At 39.4% G+C, this 23,248-nt stretch overlaps 1 protein-coding gene and 1 long non-coding RNA gene across 3 annotated transcripts in view; one reads left to right on the forward strand and one right to left on the reverse strand.

Moving 5' to 3' along the window:
- IGSF11 (immunoglobulin superfamily member 11) overlaps positions 1–23,248 on the reverse strand; it is a 197,331-nt gene that overhangs the window by 134,908 nt on the left and 39,175 nt on the right. Inside the window, exon 2 of one of the 2 annotated variants that reach the window (XM_025476639.3) lies at positions 17,509–17,587. The exons of the other annotated variant lie outside the window; for it this stretch is intronic. The gene's annotated coding sequence lies outside the window, so the exon portion shown is untranslated. The remainder of the gene's footprint in view (positions 1–17,508; positions 17,588–23,248) is intronic. 2 annotated transcript variants of the gene reach the window in all.
- LOC112677918 (uncharacterized) overlaps positions 12,808–23,248 on the forward strand; it is a 46,304-nt gene continuing 35,863 nt past the window's right edge. Inside the window, exons 1-2 of the long non-coding RNA XR_003147278.3 lie at positions 12,808–12,888; positions 14,791–15,377. This is a non-coding gene — a long non-coding RNA (uncharacterized LOC112677918). The remainder of the gene's footprint in view (positions 12,889–14,790; positions 15,378–23,248) is intronic.

Consider the following 23,248-nt stretch of genomic DNA (forward strand, 5'->3'; position numbering starts at 1 on the left):
TTACTAAGATTCTATTATAGTTTTTTTTTTCTAATAACCAGCTCTTTCCAAATTACACATCAAATTTATGGAATAGTACACTTATCCTTGTCCTAGAGATTTTGGCAGGTCTCTATAATGTATAGAGAAATATTCTTGAAATACTCTTTTTAAAAAGATTTTATTTGTTTATTCATAAGAGACACAGAAAGAAAGGCAGAGACACAAGCAAAGGGAGAAGCAGGCTCCATGTGGGAAGCTCGATACAGAACTCGATCCCAGGAACCCGGGATCACAACCTGAGCCAAAGGCAGATGCTCAACCACTGAGCCACCCAGGTGCCCATCTTTGTTGAAACCTAGAATCAAATAAGGCAAATAAAAAATACAGTTTTGCATTTAAAATTCTAAATGATAAAAGGTTTGCTCAATGTCAACTCTGCTACACATATTTTTAAATAACCTTTGGAAAGTCACTTAACCTATCCAGGCTTCAACCATAATCTTTATTAAAATGGAATATAGAGGCACCTGGGTGGCTCAGTCAGTTAAGTGTCTGCCCTCAGCTCCGGTCATGACCCCAGGATCCTAGGATCCAGGCCCACATGGAGCCTCACCTAGGGCTCCCTGCTCAGTAGGAGGATGCTTCTCCCTCTCTTTCTGCCACCATTCATGCTTGCTCTTTCTCTCTCTGTCTCTCAAATAAACAAATAAAATCTTAAAAAAAAGGAATATAATTCTTACTTCACAGGTTGTTATAAGAATTCAATGAGGTAATATATGTGAAAATGCCCATTACCACCTCTGACAAATAACCTAGCAAGTAATGTTAACTGCTGTTATTACCATTATGAGATTATTTATTTTATTATTTATAAATTATTTATCTTATATTTGAAACTCTTCCCTCATGGGGACAAAACATCCATTTTATGGATTTGGTATTTCACCAAAAATTTTTCATTGCATTGTATTTTATAGCCCCTAACAAATCATTGAATCTATTTAATTCTCAGAATCAAGATAACTTCACAGAATAAACTGAAAAGACCTCTGATCAGATCTTTGAAATGAGAGACTTTAAGGCATTATTGCTTTAGCGAACACCTTTGCCTCACAGCCAACCCTACCCTGCCCTTCCACCTTTAATGAGTGTACACAGGTCTCACGCAGTCTTTCATCAATTCAGCAAATACAGAGAAATTCCTATATAACGTGTTAAGTGGCAATGGAGCAACTAGATCATATAAAATGCATGTTTGCATTATTATGAGGTTAATAAAATGGCTAGGTTAATGAATCGGCTAGGTGGTCAGGAATAGGGGTCCTATTGATGGATCCAGATCTATTCCTGTCCTAGCTGTGCTTTAGTGCCACCTGGTGGCATATCTAACGAAAGCTTGGCTACTGATGGAAATGTGGGTCCTGATCCGTAGGTAGTCCACAGCAGCAGCCATGATTCCAGGAATACTGAGTTGGCACTTGTTTCATTACCTTGATGAAGGAATACTTGGCCATAACATACAGGAACATGCCCTCTGCTTCCTAAGGCATAACTATCTGCCATTTAACCTTCCAGCCTCACCCCACCACAACCTCCCTTGGAAAGTAAGAGCTTTAGCCTCCATCCTGTCTTCACACCACCAATACACAAAAGGGATGAACATGGGACAGGAGTTAATAGTCAATTCCATTACATGTTAATTCTCATTATTTATGAGCCATAATATAATGTAGTTTTACAGTATTTACATATCCCAGGTCCTGTCCAAAACTGGTGATACATTAAGTAACAAAAATCAGAAGATGTTTGCTCTTACAGAACTTCCAGTTTAGTGGAAAATGCAGAAATTTATCACATAATCATACAAACAAATGTGACAGTGATATGAAGGAGAGAGTTTAGGTGCTTAAGCAGGACTGAAACAGAATCTAACATAATTAGAGAGATCTGAAAAGAATTCTCTGAAGAAATGATTCCTCTAAAAAGACTGAAGGTTGACTAGCAATGGAGAAGTAGATAATTTCTGGCTCAAGCAACAGAATGTGTAACTGAGATATTCTGAAACAAGGTGATGCCTTTTTAACTTCCCTTTGTAAATCATGTTTTCCTTCAATCTTTCACCGTTTTACAGAAAGCCATGAGTTTTGTTGGGCAGAAGGCAGAACAGGCAGCTGGGGAGGGAAGGGTCATTCTTTTGCTTTGAGAAGGATGGTCCCTTCTTTGAGTCCATGGCAGGGCCACTTCCTAGTAACCAGGCTTCAAGAGATGGAAACGGTCTACCTGCTTTTGTTGTTGTCATTATTGTTTGTGGTTTTATTTGTTTTTAAATCAAATACCTCGGGCAACCCAGGTGGCTCAGCGGTTTAGCGCCACCTTCAGTCCAGGGCGTGATCCTGGAGACGTGGGATCGAGTCCCATGTCAGGCTCCCTGCATTGGGCCTGCTTCTCCCTCTGCCTGTGTGTGTGTGTGTGTGTGTGTGTCTGTCTGTCTGTCTGTCTCTATGAATAAATAAAATCTTTAAAAAAATAAATCAAATACCTCCTTTTTAAATATCAAGAGACAAGACAGATGGATTGAAACAAAAGGCTTCTATTGTTACATCATCCTGGAGACAGGTCAGGGATACTACATAAATGAGGTTCCAACCCTACCAAGAAGGTCATGGAAGCTTCTCTAAGAAGAACCAAGGGAGAGAAAGAGAAAAGGTGAGGAAGTCCGACTGGAGTGCCTTCACTTTCCCTGGCAGGTGCAACAGTTCAAGGAGGCACTGCTGTGATTTAGAAAATGAGTGGTAGGAGAGGGATGATGGCTCTGGAAAAAGTGTTGATGGGTAGAGGCCAGAAGATGGTCGCACAGAACTGCATATACTCCATGACGGTGGTGAGAAAGGAGAGATTGGAGCTATCATCATGTTCTTGGTTGAGTGAGGTAAGGGAGGCACTCAGAGATGCCAAGAACACTGGTGAGCCCTCACATTGGGATGAAATGCCGACCAATGAAAAACTAGGAAAACAAGGTCAGAAAGATGATCTCCTATATTTTCTTCCAAAAACATTATTGAACACATTGGGATGAAATGCCCACTGATGAAAAACTACAAGGTCAGAAAGATGACCTCCTACATTTTCTTCCAAATGCATTATCTTACCTTTCACATTTATATCTGCAATCCATACGGATATGATTTTTGTGCATGGTGGGACACAGAGATAGCCGGCTAACCCAGCACCATTTATTGAAAAGGTTAGCCTTTCCATACTGAACTACAGTGTAGCCTTGTCATCAATGAGACGAATATGTGTGGGTTTTGATTCCTCTATTCTGTTCCGATCGATCAAGTTCTCTCTTCTAGCTCCAATGCTACCCTGCCTTAATTACTATAGATATATAATAGTCATGATACCTAGTAGTGTAAATCCTCCAGTTTTTTTTTTCTTTTTTTTTTTCAGTTTTGTTTTTGTTAAGGCTGCTTTGGCTACTCTTGCTTCTTTGCATTTCCAGGTAAATTTTAGAACCAGCACCTAAATTTCCACAATAAAATCTCCTGCGATTTTGATTGAGATTATGTTGAAACTGTAGATTAATTTAGGAAAAATGATATCTTTATAATATTCATTCTTCCAATCTAAGAACATGCCAAATCAAGCAAGGCATTTAGGGTTCCTTCATTTCTCACAGTCGTATTTAGTAGCTATTTGTCCACTTTTAGTTATATTCCCAATTAAATTTATCCCTAAATTTAGCTGACTACAATCCTTTGATGCTATTATCAATGGTATCATATTTCAAATTTCATTTTCTATTTGTTTTTGCCTGGTATATAGAAAAAAATTTAACTCATACATCTTATTTCCAATAATTTACTTATCGACTCTAATAGTTATAGATTCTTTCGAATGGTCTACATATACAGTCATGTCATCTGAAAATAATCCTTTTCAATCCTTATTTATTTCTATCTCTCACCTTATTGCACTTCCTAAGACCTCCAGAAAAAGTTGAATGGAAGTGTTGGCAGTAGGACTCCTTGTCTTATATCTCATATCAGTGGAAGCATTGTAAATATTTCATCATTTAATATGATGTCTCCTCTATATTTTTTAATATATTTATTAAATTAAGAAAATTCCATTTTATTCCATGTTTGCCAGGATTTTAAAAAATCATTAATGTCTCTTAATTTTTTTTAAGATTTTATTTATTCATTTGACATAGAGAGAGCCAGCACAAGCAAGGGGAGGAGCAAGGAAAAGGAGAGGGAGTCGCAGGCTTCCTGCTGATCAGGGAGCCCTTATGTGGGGCTCCATCCCAGGACCCTGGGACCACGACCTGAGGAGAAGCCACACACTTAACCAACTGAGCCACTCAGGTGCAGTTTTAAGTTTTCTGAAATGCTTTTTCTGTACTTGTTGCAATGAGCATGGACTTTCTTCTTCTTCTTCTTCTTCTTCTTCTTCTTCTTCTTCTTCTTCTTCTTCTTCTTCCTCTTCCTCTTCTTCCTTCTTCCTTCTTTCTTCTTTCTTCTTTCTTCTTTCTTTTTCTTCTTCTTCTTCTTCTTCTTCTTCTTCTTCTTCTTCTTCTTCTTTACCTTGATAATGTGTAAGTTACCTTAATTGAGTTGTGAATAGTAAGCTACCATTGTGTCTGTGAAATAAATGCCACTGGTCATATGTTCATCCCTTTTTACATACAACTGGATTTTTTAAAGTGCTTGTTCAAAATTTTTGCATCTACATTCATGAGAAAGATCGGCAGATAATTTTCTTATAATTTCCTCATCAAGTGTAAGAAGCAAGGATATCCTGGCTTCATATAAAGTAAGATGTTCTTCTGTCTCTATTCTATTCTTTAGAAAATGATTTGTGGAAGACGTGTTTTGTTTCTTCCACAAATGTTTGTGAGAATTTACTTATATATCCACCAAACCTGGGTTTTCATTATGTAAAAGTGTTTCTCCTTCGACAATCTTTTTCTTTTTTTTTTTTAAATTTTTATTTATTTATGATAGTCACACAGAGAGAGAGAGAGGCAGAGACATAGGCAGAGGGAGAAGCAGGCTCCATGCACCGGGAGCCTGACGTGGGATTCGATCCCGGGTCTCCAGGATCGCGCCCTGGGCCAAAGGCAGGCGCCAAACCGCTGCGCCACCCAGGGATCCCGACAATCTTTTTCATAAATAACACACTATTCAGATTTTATTTATCCCTGGCAGCTTTGGCTAGTTGTTATTTTTCAAAACTCTATCTTATCCAAATGTATTGGCTCCAAATAAATAAAAATTTCAGTGTATGTTTGATGTCTTTAAAGTCCATAGTAATATCACCTTCTTAATAACTGATGCAGGTAATTTATATTTACCTTTTTGTTACAATGATAGAAAAATAATAGGAAAATAATTAGGGTCCCCCAGGATTAAATAATTCAGGATGATATACCAATTTCAAAATCCTAATTTAATTCCATCTGGGAAAACCCTTTTTCCAAACAAGATAACGCTCACAGGTTTCAAGGATTATGACATGGATAATTCACTTTGGGCATCACCATCCAGCCCATTGCACCTTGGTTTGCAACTGTATTACAATGAGGTGCAGTTTTCTTTGTGTAGCATTCTTTGTATTTATTATGCTTGTAGTGGGCTGAGTTCTTTAATCCATGACTTGATTTATTTTAAAAGTTTTGGATAGTCTCAGCTATAAGCTCTTCAAAGGTTGCATCTACCTCATTCTATTTCCTCTGGGTTTCTAATATATTTTAGAGTTTCTGAATATGATTCACATGAAGAGTGCAGTATAACTTCTTGCCAAAGTAAATTGTTAAATATTCAGGTATTTGGTGGCGTGGCTATTAAATCATTGGTTGCTTGAAATCAGCCATGGTGACAGTATTTATACCATGGCAGTAAGTGGTATCATTACAAATCAAGATTTTCGGAGAGAAAAAAAAAAGATTTTTGGGGAGGTGGACAATGGGATGGGGTAATTTGGTGATGGTCATTTAAAAGGGCAGGTGGCAACAAGCACATGAGAAAATGCTCCGCATCACTTGCCATCAGGGAAATACAAATCCAAACCACAATGAGATACCACCTCACACCAGTGAGAATGGGGAAAATTAACAAGACAGGAAACAACAAATGTTGGAAAGGATGTGGAGAAAGGGGAACCCTCTTGCACTGTTGGTGGGAATGGGAACTGGTGCAGCCACTCTGGAACACTGTGTGGAGGTTCCTCAAAGAGTTAAAAATAGACCTGCCCTACGACCCAGCAATTGCACTGCTGGGGATTTACCCCAAAGATACGGATACAGTGAAACGCCAGGACACCTGCACCCCGATGTTTTTTTTTGCACCCCGATGTTTATAGCACCAATGTCCACAATAGCCAAACTGTAGAAGGAGCCTCGGTGTCCATCAAAAGATGAATGGATAAAGAAGGTGTGGTCTATGTATACAATGGAGTTTTCCTCAGCCATTAGAAACGACAAATACCCACCATTTCCTTTGATGTGGATGGAACTGGAGGGTATTATGCTGAGTGAAATAAGTCAATCGGAGAAGGACAAACATTATATGGTCTCATTCATCTGGGGAATATAAAAAATAGTGAAAAGGAATAAAGGGGAAAGGAGAAAAAATGAGTGGGAAATATCAGAGAGGGAGACAGAACATGAGAGACACCTAACTGGGAAACGAACAAGGGGTGGTGGAAAGGGAGGTGGGTGGGGGGTGGGAGTGACTGGGTGACGGGCACTGAGGGGGAACCTGGTGGGATGAACACTGGGTGTTATGCTATATGTTGGCAAATTGAACTCCAATAAAAAATTTTTTTAATTAAATAAAAGGGCAGGTGATGTGATGAGCACGGGGTGTTACATATACATAGATGATAAATCATTGCACACCATATCTGAAAAAAATCAAGATTTCTTTTTTCAGAGAGAGGGATTAAATACACATTTGTTACACTGCTTTGTTCTTTCTATTCTTGTGTCTCTCTATGCTTCAACTTGGATATTTTCTCTTGAATTGTCTTCCAGTTTACTAATTCTGTGTTCAGCTGTGTCCAATCTCATAAAATCAATTTATTAAGTTCTTAATTTCAGATACTGTATTTTTAGGCTACATATATCCATTTAATTTTTTTTATAGATTACAGTTGTCTGGTGAGATTTTCCATCATTTCATCTCTTTGGCCATGTTTTCCTTTATTTTCTTAAACATATGAATCACAGTTATTATAAATTCCTTGTCTGCAAACTTCAACATCTAGACCATCTGTGGCCCTAGTCAATTGTCTTCTTTTTCTCTTAATTATAGGCCCTATTTGTCTTGCCTCATTGTTTGCCTAGTAATTTTTTATAGTATGCCAAACTCTGTGTTACCTTCACCAAAGAGGGTTTTTTTCTGTCCTCTATTAGCATATAGGAGGAGAGGCTGATTGCCTCAATCCAGTTAAGTACTGACAGGGTTGGGACTAAGTTTCAGTTTTAGTAAGACTCAGATCTACCTCCAGTTCCCCTCTTTCTCAGGCTTTCTGAACCTGATATTCCTGATTTCCTGAACTTCTTATTGAGAGCCTGGTATGTTTCCATATCTTTGGCTCTAACACACTGTGAAAGATCCAGCTCTACCTTTCCAAAATTCTCAGCCCAGTTCTGTCATCGCCTGTCCCTACATTTTAAAATCTAGCAAATGTCTTCTTGAAGGGGAAACGAGCTGTGTGCATTTGATGCTTGTCCCCTCCCATGGCAGATCTTTGTTTCCTAAGTATCAGGAGACTGCAGGGGATTTCACTCTGCCTTTTAAAAGCTTTCAGCTTAGCTCTTCAGCTACCTGTATAGAACCAAAGCTTGACCAATGTCCTGTGAGGAAAACCAGACATGCATTTACTGTGCTTCAAGTTTCCTTTCTTCACTCCAACCCTTCATGATCACTAAAAACTTTATACATTTCTCTTTCTCTTAGCAGACTCTTCTGCCTAGATCACAACAGATCAGTAGCCCATGCCCAAGGCTGGCAAATGACTCTAGGAAGAGAAGTGGCAATTGTCCATCCACCTACCTTAGGACAGTTCTTTCCTTTCTGGAATTTTAGTATCATAAACTTGCTTTTACAGCTCTCAGATACCTTTAGAAATGTATTTTTAATTTGTATGGCTTTTGCAACAGAAACACTGGTCTGCCACTATCTTCTACCTCATACCTACTAGTAGAAGTCCCAACACTTAGTTTTTAAAAATATACTCAGGCAATTCTAATAAGCAGCCAATCTAAAGCAATAATGACTTCATCAAAGAAACGGTTACAAGACTGAGGTCTGAGGTGAGTTATCTATAAGGTACCTAGGCTTTCCCTTACTTTTACAAGATAAATAGACCCACATCGATTATGCATTTTATATTTCATGGGGGAAGAAAAGGAAAAAGTCCATAGAGCAGCAAAGCCATACTAACCATGGGTCACTCACTTTTTAAGACACATTCCCAGAAGTTCTAAACTTAAACTTCCATTTGTAAATCCTTGAACTGAACTGTATCACTTGCCCATTTCTATTTGTAAAGGAGGCAGGGAAATGTAACATTTGTTAACCTGAACACAATATCACCCCCATGAAAACTGGGCTTCCCTTCCTAAAGAAAAAATAAGAAAGGGACGCCTGGGTGGCTCAGTGGTTGAGCGTCTGCCTTGGCTCAGGTAGTGATCCTGGGGTCCTGGAATCGAGTTCTACATCGGGCTCCCCACAGGGAGCCTGCTTCTCCCTCTGCCTGTATCTCTGCCTCTCTCTCTGTGTCTCTCATGAATAAATAAATAAAGTCTTTTTTTAAAAAAGGCTTCTGCCTAAGTTTTAAAAGAATAAGAAAATGGTTATCAGGTGAGCAGCTAGCAATCTCTGCTACAGTTCCATTTTTAGCACTTTTAGCTTCTTTCTTATCTAATTCCTCTCTATAATTGTACCTGAGAAAAAACATTTTCTGCTCCAAATAACTTATCAAAAGCCCAGAGAATTATTCCATTTTATATTTTCTTGCAAGAAGCATGACTTCCATATCTGCAGTAATTCTTCATCAATGAGACAGAAATAATTTTACTGACATATTTCTTTGTCATTCAGTTCTTTTCTCAAATGAGAAAATTTCAAATTAAGAAATTCATTTTCAAAATAAGAAAACAACCCCATTTATAATTGCATCAAAAAGAATAAAATATTGGGACACCTGGGTGGCTCAGCGGTTAAGTGTCTGCCTTTGGCTTGGGGCCTGATACCGGGATCCAGGATCAAGTCCCGCATCTGGCACCTTGCAGGAAGCCTGTTCTCCCCCTGCCTGTGTCTCTGCCTCTCTCTCTCTCTCTCTCTCTCTCTGTCTCTCATGAATAAATAAATACAATCTTGAAAAAAAATAATAAAATACTAGAAATAAATTTAACCAGGGAAGTGAAAAGACCTGTACTCTGAAAACTATAAGAAATTGATGAAAGAAATTGAAAATGACATAAATAAATGGAAAGATATTCCATGCTCATGGCTTGGAAGAATTATTATTTTTTAAAAGTCTATATTACCCAAAGCAATCTAAAGATCCAGTGCAATCCCTATCAAAATTCCAATGGCATTTCTCACAGAACTAGAACTAATAATTATAAAATTTATATAGAACCACAAAAGATCCTGAATAGCCAAAACAATCTTTGAGAAAGAACAAAGCCAGAGGTATCACACTCCTTCATTTCAAAATGTACTACAAAGCTATATTAATCAAAACTGTATGGTATTGGAATAAAAATCATACACAGAGATTAATGGAACAGAATGGAGAGCCCAAAAATAAACCCGTATATGGTCAGTTCATTTTTGACAAATGAGGCAAGAATGTACAATGGGGAAAGGACACAGTCTCTTTGATAAATGGTGTTGGTAAAACTGGACAGCTACATGCAAAAGAATAAAATTATACCACTATCTCCCATCATAGACAAAATTAACTCAAAATGGATTAACGCCTTGTATATAAGACCTGAAAACATAAAACTCCTAGAGGAAAACATAAGCAGTATGCTCCTTGACTCTGGTCTTAGCAGTGTTCCTTTGGATCTGACTCCAAAGGCAGGGGGAACAAAGGAAAAATAAGCAAATGGAAATATATCAAACTATAAAGCTTCTGCATAGCTAAGGAAACTATCAACAAAGCAAAAACGCAACCTACTGAATGGGAGAAGATATTTACAAATCATATGTCTGATAAGAGGTTAATATCCAAAATATATAAAGAACTCATACAACTCAATAACAAAAACTAAACAATCCAATTAAAAAATGGGCAGAAGGTCTGAATAGATATCTTTCCAAGGAAGACATAGAGATGGCCAACAATCACATAAAATGATGCCCAACATCACTAATCATCAGGGAAAAGCAAATCAAAACCACAATGAAATATCATTTGTAACTGCCAAAGCGACTATTATAAAAAAGACAAGAAATAACAAGTGTTGATAAGGATGTGGAAAAAAGTGAACCCTCGTGTACTGTTGGTGGGAATATAAATTGGTGCAGCCACTATGGAAAACAGTATGGAGGTTCCTCAACCAATTAAACATAGAACTACCATATTATATAGGAATTCCACTACTGGGTATTTATCCAAAGAAAACAAAGACACTAACCTGAACAGATATTTTCATAGAAGCATTATTTACAATAGCCAAGTTATGGAAACAACCTAAGTGTTCATCGATGATGAATAGATAAAAAAGATGTAGGGTGTGTGTGTATTGTATTATCATAATATGATACGATTTTATATATATGTAAATATATATAAATAGTATATACCCACATATTATTTATATATAAATGTCTATAAATAAGTACACACATATAAGTGAAATCTAAAACAAACAAACAAACAAACAAAAAACCCAAGTAAAACAAAAGCAAACAAACAAAAAAAACAGACTGTTATACAAAGAATAGATTGGTGGTTGCCAGAGTCAGAGAGCCTGAGGAGGGAGGACAAAGTGGGTAAAGGAGATCAAGAAACATAAATGTCAAAAAAAAAAAAGAAACATAAATATCCAGTTATAAAATAAATAAGTCATGGGGGCATAATGTACAGCATGGGAATATAGTCAATAATATTTTATTAACATATTTATATGGTGACAGATGATAACTAGTCTTGCGGTAATCATTTTGCAATGTATACAAAAGTTGAGTCACTATGTTGTACACCTGAAACTAATATATTACATGTCAATTATAACTTAGTAAAATACATTTTTCATTCAATGACTTCTTTTCTCACCTCTGAAGCCTACAGATCTCTGCCAAACTGCTTCAAGGAATCAAGCTTTCAAAATGAGCTTTTAAAAATATGTTTTGGGGCACCTGGATGGCTCAGAAGGTTTAGTGACTGACTCTTGATTTCTGCTCAGGTCATGATCTCAGGGTTGTGGGATCCATCCTTGCACCATGGGCTCCACACTGGACATGGAGCCTGCTTAGGATGCTCTCTCTACCTCTCCCTCCCTCCCCCAACCAGCTCACACACTTTCTCTCTCTCTCTCTAAAAATAAAAAATAAAATAAAATAATTATTAAAAATAAAAATATGTTTTAATGGAACACACTGTTTTAAAATAGCTTTGGGATCCCTGGGTGGCTCGACAGTTTAGTGCCTGCCTTCGGCCCAGGGCGTGATCCTGAGGTCCCGGGATCGAGTCCCACATTGGGCTCCCTGTGTGGAGCCTGCTTTTCCCTCTACCTGTGTCTCTGTCTCTGTCTCTCTCAGTGTCTCTCATGAATGAATAAATAAATATTTTTATAAATAAATAAATAAATAAATAAATAAATAAATAATAAATAAATAAAAGCTTTGTACTGGGGTGCCTGAGTGTTATAAGGTTAAAGTTGGTTAAAGCATCTGACTCCTGGTTTCAGCTCTGGTCATGATCTCAGGGTCCTGGGAAGGAGCCCCCATAGGGCTCTGTGCCCCCCATCAGACTCCCTGCTGAGCACAGAGCCTGCTTAAGACTCTCCTTCTGCCCCTCCATCCTGCTCTCTCTCTCTTAAAATAAATATTCTTTTATAAACAAATAAATACAATAGTTTTGTGCTCTCATGTGACAAAAAGTTAACGACCCTAAAGGAAAGATACAACTTGGGATCTTTCTTAATTAGAGCCAATAAAAATATATTAATAACAATGATCAGTTATTTTATATATCTTTGGTAAAAGAGAGAAGAGGCTTAAGTTTTTGTAGGTTGGTGGTTATTAAGACCACAAAAACTATGAAGGAGTGAAATATATTACCATGGAAATTAATTGAGTCAATTTTAAGGCATGTCAAAACAAAGAGTAGAAAAATTCCTCTTGCATATGATTCTATTTAGAGAGGGAAAGCAAGACTAAATGACCACTGTAACTCTTTGAGATTTCATGAATAATATGGAAATATAGCTTAAAGGTATTTGACAAATACAGACACTGATTATGAAAAATTCTAATTTTACATTATAATAAAATCCCAGGTACTTTCAATGATATTCTACAGGCAGCTGTTGGAAGGCAGGTGCTAGAAAAGAACTTGATATCATTGTTAATATTTTCACGGTGAGTAGAAAATTACTAACTTCTCCTTTTGGTTGATTCAGAGTAAATAAACAGGATTAGGGAAACTAGTTAAAAGAGAGGGGGAAAGAGAAGGAAAGAAATCACATATTTGCCACCAATTAAGAAGGTGCTACTTTGTTAACTGTTGCTCCTGTTTGGGGAGGAAATTTTTCGCTGCTCTGATTCTGTCGTCATGGCAATGAAAATTCCATATAACAATGATTCGCTGAAGCATGAGACAACTCTGGAAGAAGAGGCACTGCGTAGGAGGAAGTAACAATTGTTGACGCCCCAGGTACTAGGCACTTTACGTTATCTCATTTAACCCTGACATGAATACTGGGGCGTATCTTCTATTTTCAAAGGGGGTAAACTGAGGTCCATAAAGCATCATGACAGGGAACATGTAAGTGGAGTTGGAACTCGGGTGTTTCTGACTTTAGAGCTCCTGCTATATCACAGTTCTTCCAGACCAAAACAGGTGGAGACTTTTTAACCCTAGGCCCTCAGCATGAATTTCAAATGTATTTTTCTTATTCCTTTGAAAATTGAAAGCAAAAATAAATTGATATCTAATAGAAAGAAAAGAGCTTAGCTTTTTTCCCGGGATTCAGCCTGTAGGGATATTGTATTTATATCCAAGCCCGAAATAATATGTTGCAATGCTGTTCTAGATAGAAATCTAGTACATATTTGGAATACTTAAGGGAAAAAATATAAAGTGATGGGAAATGAGCTGGTAAAGCAAGCGTATCCAAATAACAACTGAATGATGATATTTTATGCAGATTCTAATATAATCTAACAATTAAAAAATTTTTTTTAAATTGTCCCACAGTACCTTCCTGGACAACTAAGAATCAGATTGTCTAAAACATCAGTAGCATCCAAATAGCTATCTTTAGAGTATACGAGCCTTTTGGGGTGCAGGGATTGTTTTTTTTCTGCCTTTTTTTTTTTTTTTTTTTGGCTTGGGGTTTTAATTTTTTAATTTTTGCTGAGAGGAGACCGAGAGGTATAGACGCAGCTGTGGAACAAAGACAAGAGAAAATTGGGGACAGTGATGGGAATGCTATGCCCATTTTTCTCATTTCTTATCAGTACGTGGCTGTACTGATGGATGAGCTCAAATTCCTCTGAGAGCAGTAACATGGCAAAAGGCCAAAGGAAGTATATTTATGAAAGACTGCAGGAGACTGAACACAACAGAGCCACCTTTGTCTAGGTGACCAAATGCATACAGAATCAGAGAGACTACTCTTCCTTTCCCCCAACCCCACCAGGAAACACAGCCTCGGCATATAGCAGGTCAAGGGCAGCAGTGCCCAGCAGAGAAGCATCCTCAAACAAAAGCTCTTTGCCAGGGGAAGTTACCTCTCTTGTGGTTTGCAGTCATGGGGTCACACAAGAGTTGAAGAGCACAGACATAATTATTTATGAGCATATGTGAAACACCAGAATTGTGGAGGCTGCTTGAAACAGCTGGGGGAAATCTTTGAGAGGGAAGTGAGGTCCTGTGAGAGCAAGGAGAGCTAAGGAACAGGCTGGGCATAAATGTCACACAGTCTCAGTCATACTCACAATTTGGCGAAGCCTTGAATGGCTGGGTTCCATGATTTCCAGACAGAAAATATTTACACTAAAGAGGGGCACCTGGCTGGCTCAGTCAGTGAAGCATGTGATCTTGATCTCAGGGTTGTGACTTTGAGCCCAATGTTGGGGGTAGAGATTGCTTAAAAATACAATCTTAAAAAAAATTACACTAAAGAAAAAATTCCTTGAAGGAAATAGTGATATATCATGAATCACAGAAGTTGCAATCTTCACATTATTTGTGATCACTGTTTTTGACAAAATGTGATCCTGCCATGGTTAAAAGAAAAAGAGACTCGGGAGGAGGGCTCATAAAATGAGGGTATTCATTTGACTGAGAGAGTATGGTATATTAGCTATGTATCTTCCCTGTAGGATATTGTCTATCTTGGAAATTTAAACCCAATTACTTGATTCAACTATCAATGTATAGGTAGTGATGCCGATATATTTCATTTACTGTTGAAGTTGAGGAATTTGCATTCTATTTCTAAGGAATATTGTATCTGATGCCTCCTTTAATTTCTAAAAATCTCAAAACATGTAAGATTGGTCACATAAGTCATCACAGCTAGTACAGTAACAACTTTCTTTGTTGATTCAGAGGCATGAGGAGCCCAAAGACAAGTGGTCATGTCAACTTCAAGTTCAATGAAATAATCATTGTGTGCCCCTGGTGGAAGCATTCTCCTCTTTGGAATAAAGACTTCTAGACCAGTGGAACCTAAAGATATGGGGCCAAGAAGCAAAAATCTTGTGTGTTACTAGGGGAAAAAGTGAGAGGAGGCAGTGGCATTTTCAGGATCCTTGGATCCATGAATCCTGGCTATGGAAGAAACAGTTTCAAATATTATACACTAAATTTAGAATAAATACTGCATCCTGGAATATGCTGGAGGACGCTGTCTCCGTTCTGCAAAGTATTTGTAGCTGGCACCATAGCTAGTTATTTGGAGAGACATCCCCCTATTATTTTAAGCCAGCTTCTTGGAATAATGGAGAACATGAAAAGACCAGTGAATTCCATGGCCTTGGGTACTTTGCTGCACTTCCTTTGTTGTGAAATTAAATTCCTGGCTGGAAGTGATGCGATGTGGAATACCATGACAGTGGAAAAGGCATTCTACAAATCTATGGATAGTAGTTCCGGTGGAAGCATTTATATACAGAGGAGGAAAATCCATATTTAGAGTAAGTTTATTTTTAAGTAAGGGCAAAGTGATGCACTTTCCATGATGAAAGCTGTCCAGTGTAATCAGCCTGCCAACAGCTGATCACCCCAGGGAATGATGCCATAACGGGGGCTCAACGTTGGTCTCTGCTTCTGGTCATTTGGCCATGAGCAGTGCCTATAGCTAGGCTGGCCTCAATGAGTGTTCTTCCATTTTGCCAAGCCCAGTGCATAACCTCAATCCCTGCCACCATAGCTACTTGTTCATGAGTCCATTAGGCAATGACAGGAGGGGCTGGGGAAAGAGACTGACTGGTATCCACAGAACATGCCATTCTATGCACTTGATTATTAAAATACTCTTCTGCCAAGATCACCCTCTGGTAAGAATTCACATGGGACACAAGTATCTTCACACTATTTGCCTATTCTCATACCTCTTCCCCAGACTTCCTTGTTACCACTTTTCTAATCACACTCCTGAGTCCTGACCATCCAGCCAAACCACTGGCCACAGCCCATGAGTCAGTATGCAATCACACACCTGGCTGTATCTCCTTCCAAGCAAAATAAACAACTTGGTGCACTGCTCAGAGTTTAACTCACTTTGGAAGATTTCCCTTCACTGCATGCTTTCAAGGCTGTCCCAGAGAGGGGCTGTACATAGTAAGTATGGCAGTTGTCCACATTGGATTGGTGCCTGCAAATCACACAAAAACATCTGTATAATCAGTCTTGAGCTTTTTCTTGCTCAGTCAACTGGTCTTAGAGAAATTCTCACAAGGCTGTAAGGACAGGCTGAGACAGAGAAGATAATATAGCAGAAGAGACCATCAGCATTTGGACCACTTCCTCATGCAATGTGTTTGTGCCTTCAGGGTCTATTTCATACCTGTTGGGCTCAAGCCCAGTCTCACGTACACCACTAACCTTCACAGGTGGAAGTGCAAAGGCTGCTTCTACTAGAAAAAAAAAAAGCCTTGATTAAATTTAGAGGTCCAAATTCCCTCATCTTCACTGGAATCTACCATATGGTCTTGATCCCATTCCATCCCGGTAAAGATCTATTTTTAACAGAATAGATACTGTAGGGTTGGAAATTCAATTTGTGTCATAATTCAGCCACTTGCAAAAGGAAGCTCTGGGTTTGGTTTTAAGAAATCTTGACTTTGTGGTTAAAGGAAATAAGGATCTCTTTCAAGAAAGTGATAGAAGCTTTCAGGTCAGTCAATGTGAAGCCCTGAGCTCATCATTTTCTTCCTCTACTTTTTCCAGTGCACTTGAAAACAACCAACCAATCCCACTAAGTTCCTCATTGTGACTAAAATGTACTGAGGTTGCTAATACTTGGTGCCTCAGGGCCTTGCTTTCTGTAGTTGATGAAAGATTTCCAAACACGATAATTTTATTAACATTATTGCCACTTCATGCCACTGGAAACAGCGTCAGTCATGGGTGCCCTTAAATCTAATCAGAGAACCAATTCCATAAAATACAAAGTCAATTCCAAGAACTCATCCTTAAGACCCTGTTCCTCTGGGGACACCTGGGTGGCTCAGTCGGTTAAGCATCCAACTCTTGATTTTGGCTCAGGTCATGATCTCACAGTCATGAGATCAAGCCCTGTGTCAAGATCTGTGCTGAGCGTGGAGCCTGCTTAAGATTCTCTCTCTCCCTCCACCCTTCCCTCCGCTTAGCTATTTCTCTCTCTTTCAAATAAGTAAGTAAAATCTGATTTTATTTATTTCAGAGACACAGAGAGCATGAGAGCACAAGCAGGGGCAGGGGCAGAGGCAGAGGGAGAGGGAGAAGCAGGCTCCCTGTGGAGCAGAAATCCTAACATGAGGCTCAATCCCAGGACTCTGGGATCATGACCCTAGCTGAAGGCTGACGCTTCACTGACTGAGCCACCCAGGAGTCCCAATAAATAAATTTAAAAAAAAATTTAAAAGATTCTGTTCCTCTGGAACCATAAATTCTGGTACCAACTTGTGTATGGATCACTGTTCAACTGGAGAACTAGTAGGTTGCATGCACATGCACATATGCACATACACACACACAGAGAGATCTGGGGCTAGATATAGGTATATACATAGATACAGATATAGACATAGACATAGAAGGATTTATTACATGCAGCTGGCTTACCCGGTAGTGGGGGCGGGCTAAGCAATTCTGAAGTCCATAGGGCCCACACTGGAAGGGAGATCACATGCACGCCGGAGCTCTACAGGAGGAACAAGGTAAGGGTTGTCACTCACAGTTCAGCATCTCTGCACTCAGAGAAGGCCTGCTCCTCTTTCAAAGGCCTTCCAATGATTAAGTCAGGCCCACCCAGCATAATCCCCCTGATTAATTCAAAGTCAACTTATGAGGGGACTCTAATCATGGCTGCCACATCTCTTCTCAGAAGCACCTAAATTAGAGTTTCCTTGAATAACCTGGAGAAGGTACCTGTTGCTACCATCCTCCAGCTCTCACATCCTAACCGGAGACATACGAGAAATGAAATTGTGGGGACTTTAGTTCAGCCTAGCCAAGGTGAGATGTCAAAAGCTACTGCAGGAAGCTACCAGAGGAATTTAAGGAGGGGAGAAACACATTTGGTTATTTTTTTAAAAGAATACTCTAGCAGCAGTAGCATAGAGAATTGATTGGCAGCTGGGCAGGAAGGCAGGAATTTCAGCCTGATACCACAGTAATCCAGGCCAGACGTGAGAAAGGCCTGAACCAAGGCAGTGACAATAGAAAGGAGAGGTGGGGATGGGTCAGCAGAGAGACTCTAGAGAACTTAATGATTCACTGTGAGAAGTGAGAGAGGATTTACTTGGCAACTGATTGAATGTTGGTACCAATCACAGAGATAAGCAGCACAGAAAAAAAAAAAACCTCAGATTTGGGGAAAAGATCAATAAATTTCCCTTTATTATCTATTTAACGGGCTATGAAATAAAGACTTGTGTACAAATCTATAGTTCAGAGAGGTGACAGCTGCAGAGTGGGAGGCCAGAGTATATGCTCGGACAGGAGTCATGATGAGAACCAGATTGTCCAGAGCAGGTACAGAGAATGAGAAGCTGAGGAGAGGGCTTGGCTCATAACCTTGTTGCAGCTGAGATCACAAGCCAGTTTTTTCTATTGATGCTATACCAAATCACCACATTTTTGGTGGCTTAACCAGTACAAATCTATTATCCTACAGTTCTAGAGGTCAGAAATCCACAGTGGGTCTTCTTGAGCTAGAATCCAGGTGGGCAGGGGGGCTTTGCCCGCTTCTAGAGGCTATCTGCACTTCTTGCTTTTTGGCCTTCTTCCTCCAACTCCAACAGCAGGTGGAGACTTTCTCCTGTTATCCCTCTCCTGCCTCCGTCTTCCACTTTGATGAGAACTCCTGTGACTACTTTGGGGCACACCCACATAATCCCTGATGATCTTCCTATTTTAAAGTCAGCTGATTCGCAACTTTTATTCCATGGGCAACCATGTGACCCAATATATTCACAAGTTCTGAAGATCAGGACATAGATGTTTGGGGGGCCATTAGTCTGCCTACCACATTGTCCCAGCTCACTCATCACATGAGCCTCCTACCTTCGCGGCCATTTCTATTCCCTCTGCTGAATCTTCCTCTGCTCAACTTTAAATGTTAAACATTCTCTTTTCCATCTCCAAGTGATTTAATCCATTCCCACGGCTTTACATGCCATTTCAGTGCGTTTCTCCTGCTAGAATGTTCTTCTGCTCTTCACACTATTATTGGTTTCTCCTTCAAGAGGTCTTCCCTATTCACTATATTTATAATGGGTCCCCCATTATTCACTCTATGTTTCTTTATGGCACTAATAATAATTTGTAACTGTTCGTTTATTATTTGTTTACCAAAGATTTCCCCAATTCGAATTAAGCTCCAGGAAGGCAAAGGCCTTGTCAAGGTTATATTCCATTGTACTTAGCCCAGTGCCTAGTACAGAACCTAGTGCAGAGTAGGCACTCAAAAAAACTGTAGAATGAATCAATCAATAAGCGAAAGAATGAGCAGATGAGAGAAAGAACCTTTAAAAGAGGCTATGATACAAAGATCGGAGAGTAGAATGAATACCAGGAGAGAAAAATGTCTCAGATGCCACAGCTGAAGGAGTGATTTATCAAAAACTTAAATAATATAAAAGGGTTAAGCAAGACAAGGAGACAAAAATCCCGCTGAATCCTTGTCACTTAAGAAATTCCAATATTAGAGACAAGTCAGATTGGAGTGAGCTAAGGAGTGTATAGGAAATGAGAAAGTACAGAAACATAGCCCTCCTGGGGTGTCTGGGTGGCTCAGTGGGTTGGGGCGTCTGACCCTTGGCTTCAGCTTAGGTCATGATCTCAGGGTTGTGAGACTGAGCCCAAGCCAGGCTCCACGCTGTGTACAGAATCTGCTTGAGATTCTCTGCCACTCCCTTTGCTCCTCTCCCTGCTTGTGTGCTCTCTCTCTCTCTCTCTATAAATAAATAAGGAAAATCTTTAAAAAGAAAGAAACATAAGAAAGAAGGGCATAACTTCAGGTGGCAGAGGAGGAAATGGATGTTGATTTTCTCAACTGAAAAATAAAGACAAGGTCAAATTCTTGGAGTAGGAGATGAGATGCCAGGTATAGTTTGAGAAGAGAAGTAAAAATGTATAAAAGCTACTGAAGGTATAACGGAAGTGGAGCAAACCAATGGTAGGAAGGCTGAAATCAGGATGAAAATGCTTTGCTTTCCTTCAGTGCTTTAATCATAGTAAAGTTCAGCCCTGTGCATAGAGAAAATGCAACAATTCACAGTCCTCATGGGAGAAAATGATACTATCTTTAGCTTCTGATCTCTGCAGATCACAGCACTGTATGAAGGAGGTCAGGCCTAAGTCGCATGGCAAATGGCCAGCACTCATGGTCTTCCGGTAATGCATTTGAACCATGCAGATATTGCTACCGCAGAAGCCTAAGGGACCAACAAAGCACAAAGGACAAATTACAATAACATCGTCAAGAACCCACATGGAGAGAGTCTGAGAAGCTACAGAGGGGAGGTAACTATGTGAGCTGGGCCTTTAGGAGAATTCACCCAGACAGGTGAATTTTGATTCAAATTACCATTCAGAAAAAAAAAAAATTACCATTCAGTGAGCATCTTCTTTGCACCAGGCATGAGCTATATGGTTTAAGCACACAATTTACTACCCCCACACAAACACCCTAGTAAGAAGAATTAGGTTCAAGGCACGAAGGTTGAGTGACATCTACAAGGGACACGATGTATGCTTATAGAAATAGTGAAGAATTGATACAAGCCTGGAATTGATACAATGCTCTCTCCAGTCTTCCTTCCTGCCTGTCATAACATGAAGAGATGGAAAGACGCAGTCAGAAAACAGCCTATCAGAATAAACCATGGATACAACAGATGCAGAAGCACTAATACTGCCTGTATTTTTCTATGGCATAAGTGCTTCATGTTACCTGGACACGGACTCTGGAAGCTACTAGTCAACTCCGTATATTCTGAGAAATTATGTAGGATTCAGAGCTACTTCTGTACCTGGCCCTGTCAAAGCAGTTAGTGCCCACGTGCCCTGTTCCCTGCCCCCAGTGGAGTAAATCTACTTTACACTATCAAAGGATAGAAGGAAATGCATATCAAAATTTTCCATAATCCTGGGTTCCTGGGTGGCTCAGTTGGTTAAGTGTCTGCCTTCAGCTCAGGTCATGATCCCAGAATCCTGGGATTGAGCCTCGCTTCGGGCTCTCAGATCTGCGAGGAGCCTGCTTCTGCCTCTCTCTCTCTCTCTCTCTCTCTCTATCTCTCAGGAATCAATAAATAAAATCTGAAAAATTTTTTTCCAAACTTCTGAGAAACATATATGTTATATAATCAGAAGTCCTTGAGGTGACCATGTGGGAGTGGTTACCCTCTCAGAGGAAACATAGAAAAACAGGAATGCTGACTGATACTTATGGTCAACACAATGCCATGATATGAGAAATCGAGTTAAGATCTGAGGCCACAGATCCATCCATATCTGAAAAATCCCACATGGCAAAAGTTTTGTTAGAAATTCAGAGTATCAAATTCAACTACATAAATGAAATAGCTCACCCCCCGATTGAGAATTCAAAACTAAGAATACAGAATTTATGAACAGGTTGCCATAAGCTAACTTATCACTTGCCATGGATTTGACTTACCTGCATCAAAGAGTGAAGACAGCTGTAGACAGTCTCCTGTCTCAGAGAGGCACCTGATGTCCCCTCAGAAAACCTTCTGGTATGAATTGAACTGAGGTGGGTTGGAGAGACTTGCTCTGGTTCACAGGAAATCCCACAGTACAAGACCTCAGCTGCACCAGGATTTTGGGGACACTCAAGGGTCTCACAACCACAGAGAGTCACTCAGGGGTTTGAGCTCATCACCATGTCCTTTCAGGGATCTCTGGCGAGAACACTGTTCCAGGCCCATTAGATGTGGGAAAGGATGATCCTAGTACCTTGCCAAGCCCAAAGGTTCTGGAGGATTCTTAAGAGATCAGAACACAGGCTTATCAGGATGGGTCTGAGACCTCAGTAGCAGACTACTGCCAGGCTGTATGAAGTACCCCACTTCACTGGCCTCTCTGGGCAACCACACCACAAAGAATCTTAATGGGTGATATATCTAATCATGGTCCTTCTAATCTGACAAGAAGTAAAAACTAGAGCAAAATGGTAGATGGGAATCTAGTTAGGTACTTTCCTTGGTGCTTTACATGTTATCTCATTGAATCCAATTTTGAGGTATAATACACAGCATTTTTGTACTAAAGGTGATAGTTCCTCTCACACTCCATTTTGAGAAGCTAAGGCCCAGTTTGGAGACTTAGGGACTACATTACAGCCCTCTCCTCTGAGCCAAAGGCAGATGCCCAACCACTGAGCCACCCTTTGCCCATTTTTAAATTGTGTTGTTTATTTGAGATTTCTTTTTGCCTTGTTGAGTTATAGGAATCCTTTATACATTCTGGATATTAGACCCTCATCAGATCAACTATTTGCAAATATTTTCTCCCATTCTGTGGGTTGTATTTTCACTCTTTTGATACTGTCCTTTTATGTACAAACATTTTTAGTTTTTTTTAAGATTTTATTATTTATTAATGAGAGAGAGAGAGAAAGAGAAAGGCAGAGACACAGGCATTGGGAGAAACAGGCTACATGCAGGGAGCCCAACGTGGGACTCGATCCTGGGTCTCCAGGATCACACTCTGGGTCGAAGGCAGCGCAAAACTACTGAGCCACCCGGGCTGCCCACATTTTTAGTTTTGATGGAGTCTAAGTTATTTGCCTTTTCTTTTGTTGCCTGTGATTTTGGTGTCATATTTACAAAATTATTCCCTAATTTGAAGCCATAAAGATGTAGACCTATTTTTCCTTCCGAGAGTTTCATAGTCCTGTCATAATTTTGTATGAAGTGTGAGGTAAAGCTTCAACTTCATTCTTTAACACATGGATCTTTTACACATGTACACATCCAGTGTCCCAGCATCATTGCTGAAAAGACTATTCTTTTCATATTGAATGTTCGTGCACCATTGTAAAAAATAAGTTGACCATAGAGATATGGATTATTTCTGGACTCACAGTTATATTCTATTGAATGTATAGATCTTATCTCATGCCAGAACCACACTGTCCTGATTTCTGAGACTTTGTAGTAAAATTTGAAATCAGGAAATGTGAATTTTCCAACTTTGTTTTTCAAGATTATTTTAGCTATCCTGTGTTTCTAGAATTTCTGTATGAATTTTAGGATCAGCTTGTCAATTTCTACCAAAAAAAAAAAAAAAAAAGCCCCACACACAGCTGGAATGATGATAGGGACTGTGTTGAATC

The sequence above is a fragment of the Canis lupus genome, chromosome 33, assembly GCF_003254725.2.
Source record: "Canis lupus dingo isolate Sandy chromosome 33, ASM325472v2, whole genome shotgun sequence".
Classification (NCBI taxonomy): domain Eukaryota; kingdom Metazoa; phylum Chordata; class Mammalia; order Carnivora; family Canidae; genus Canis; species Canis lupus.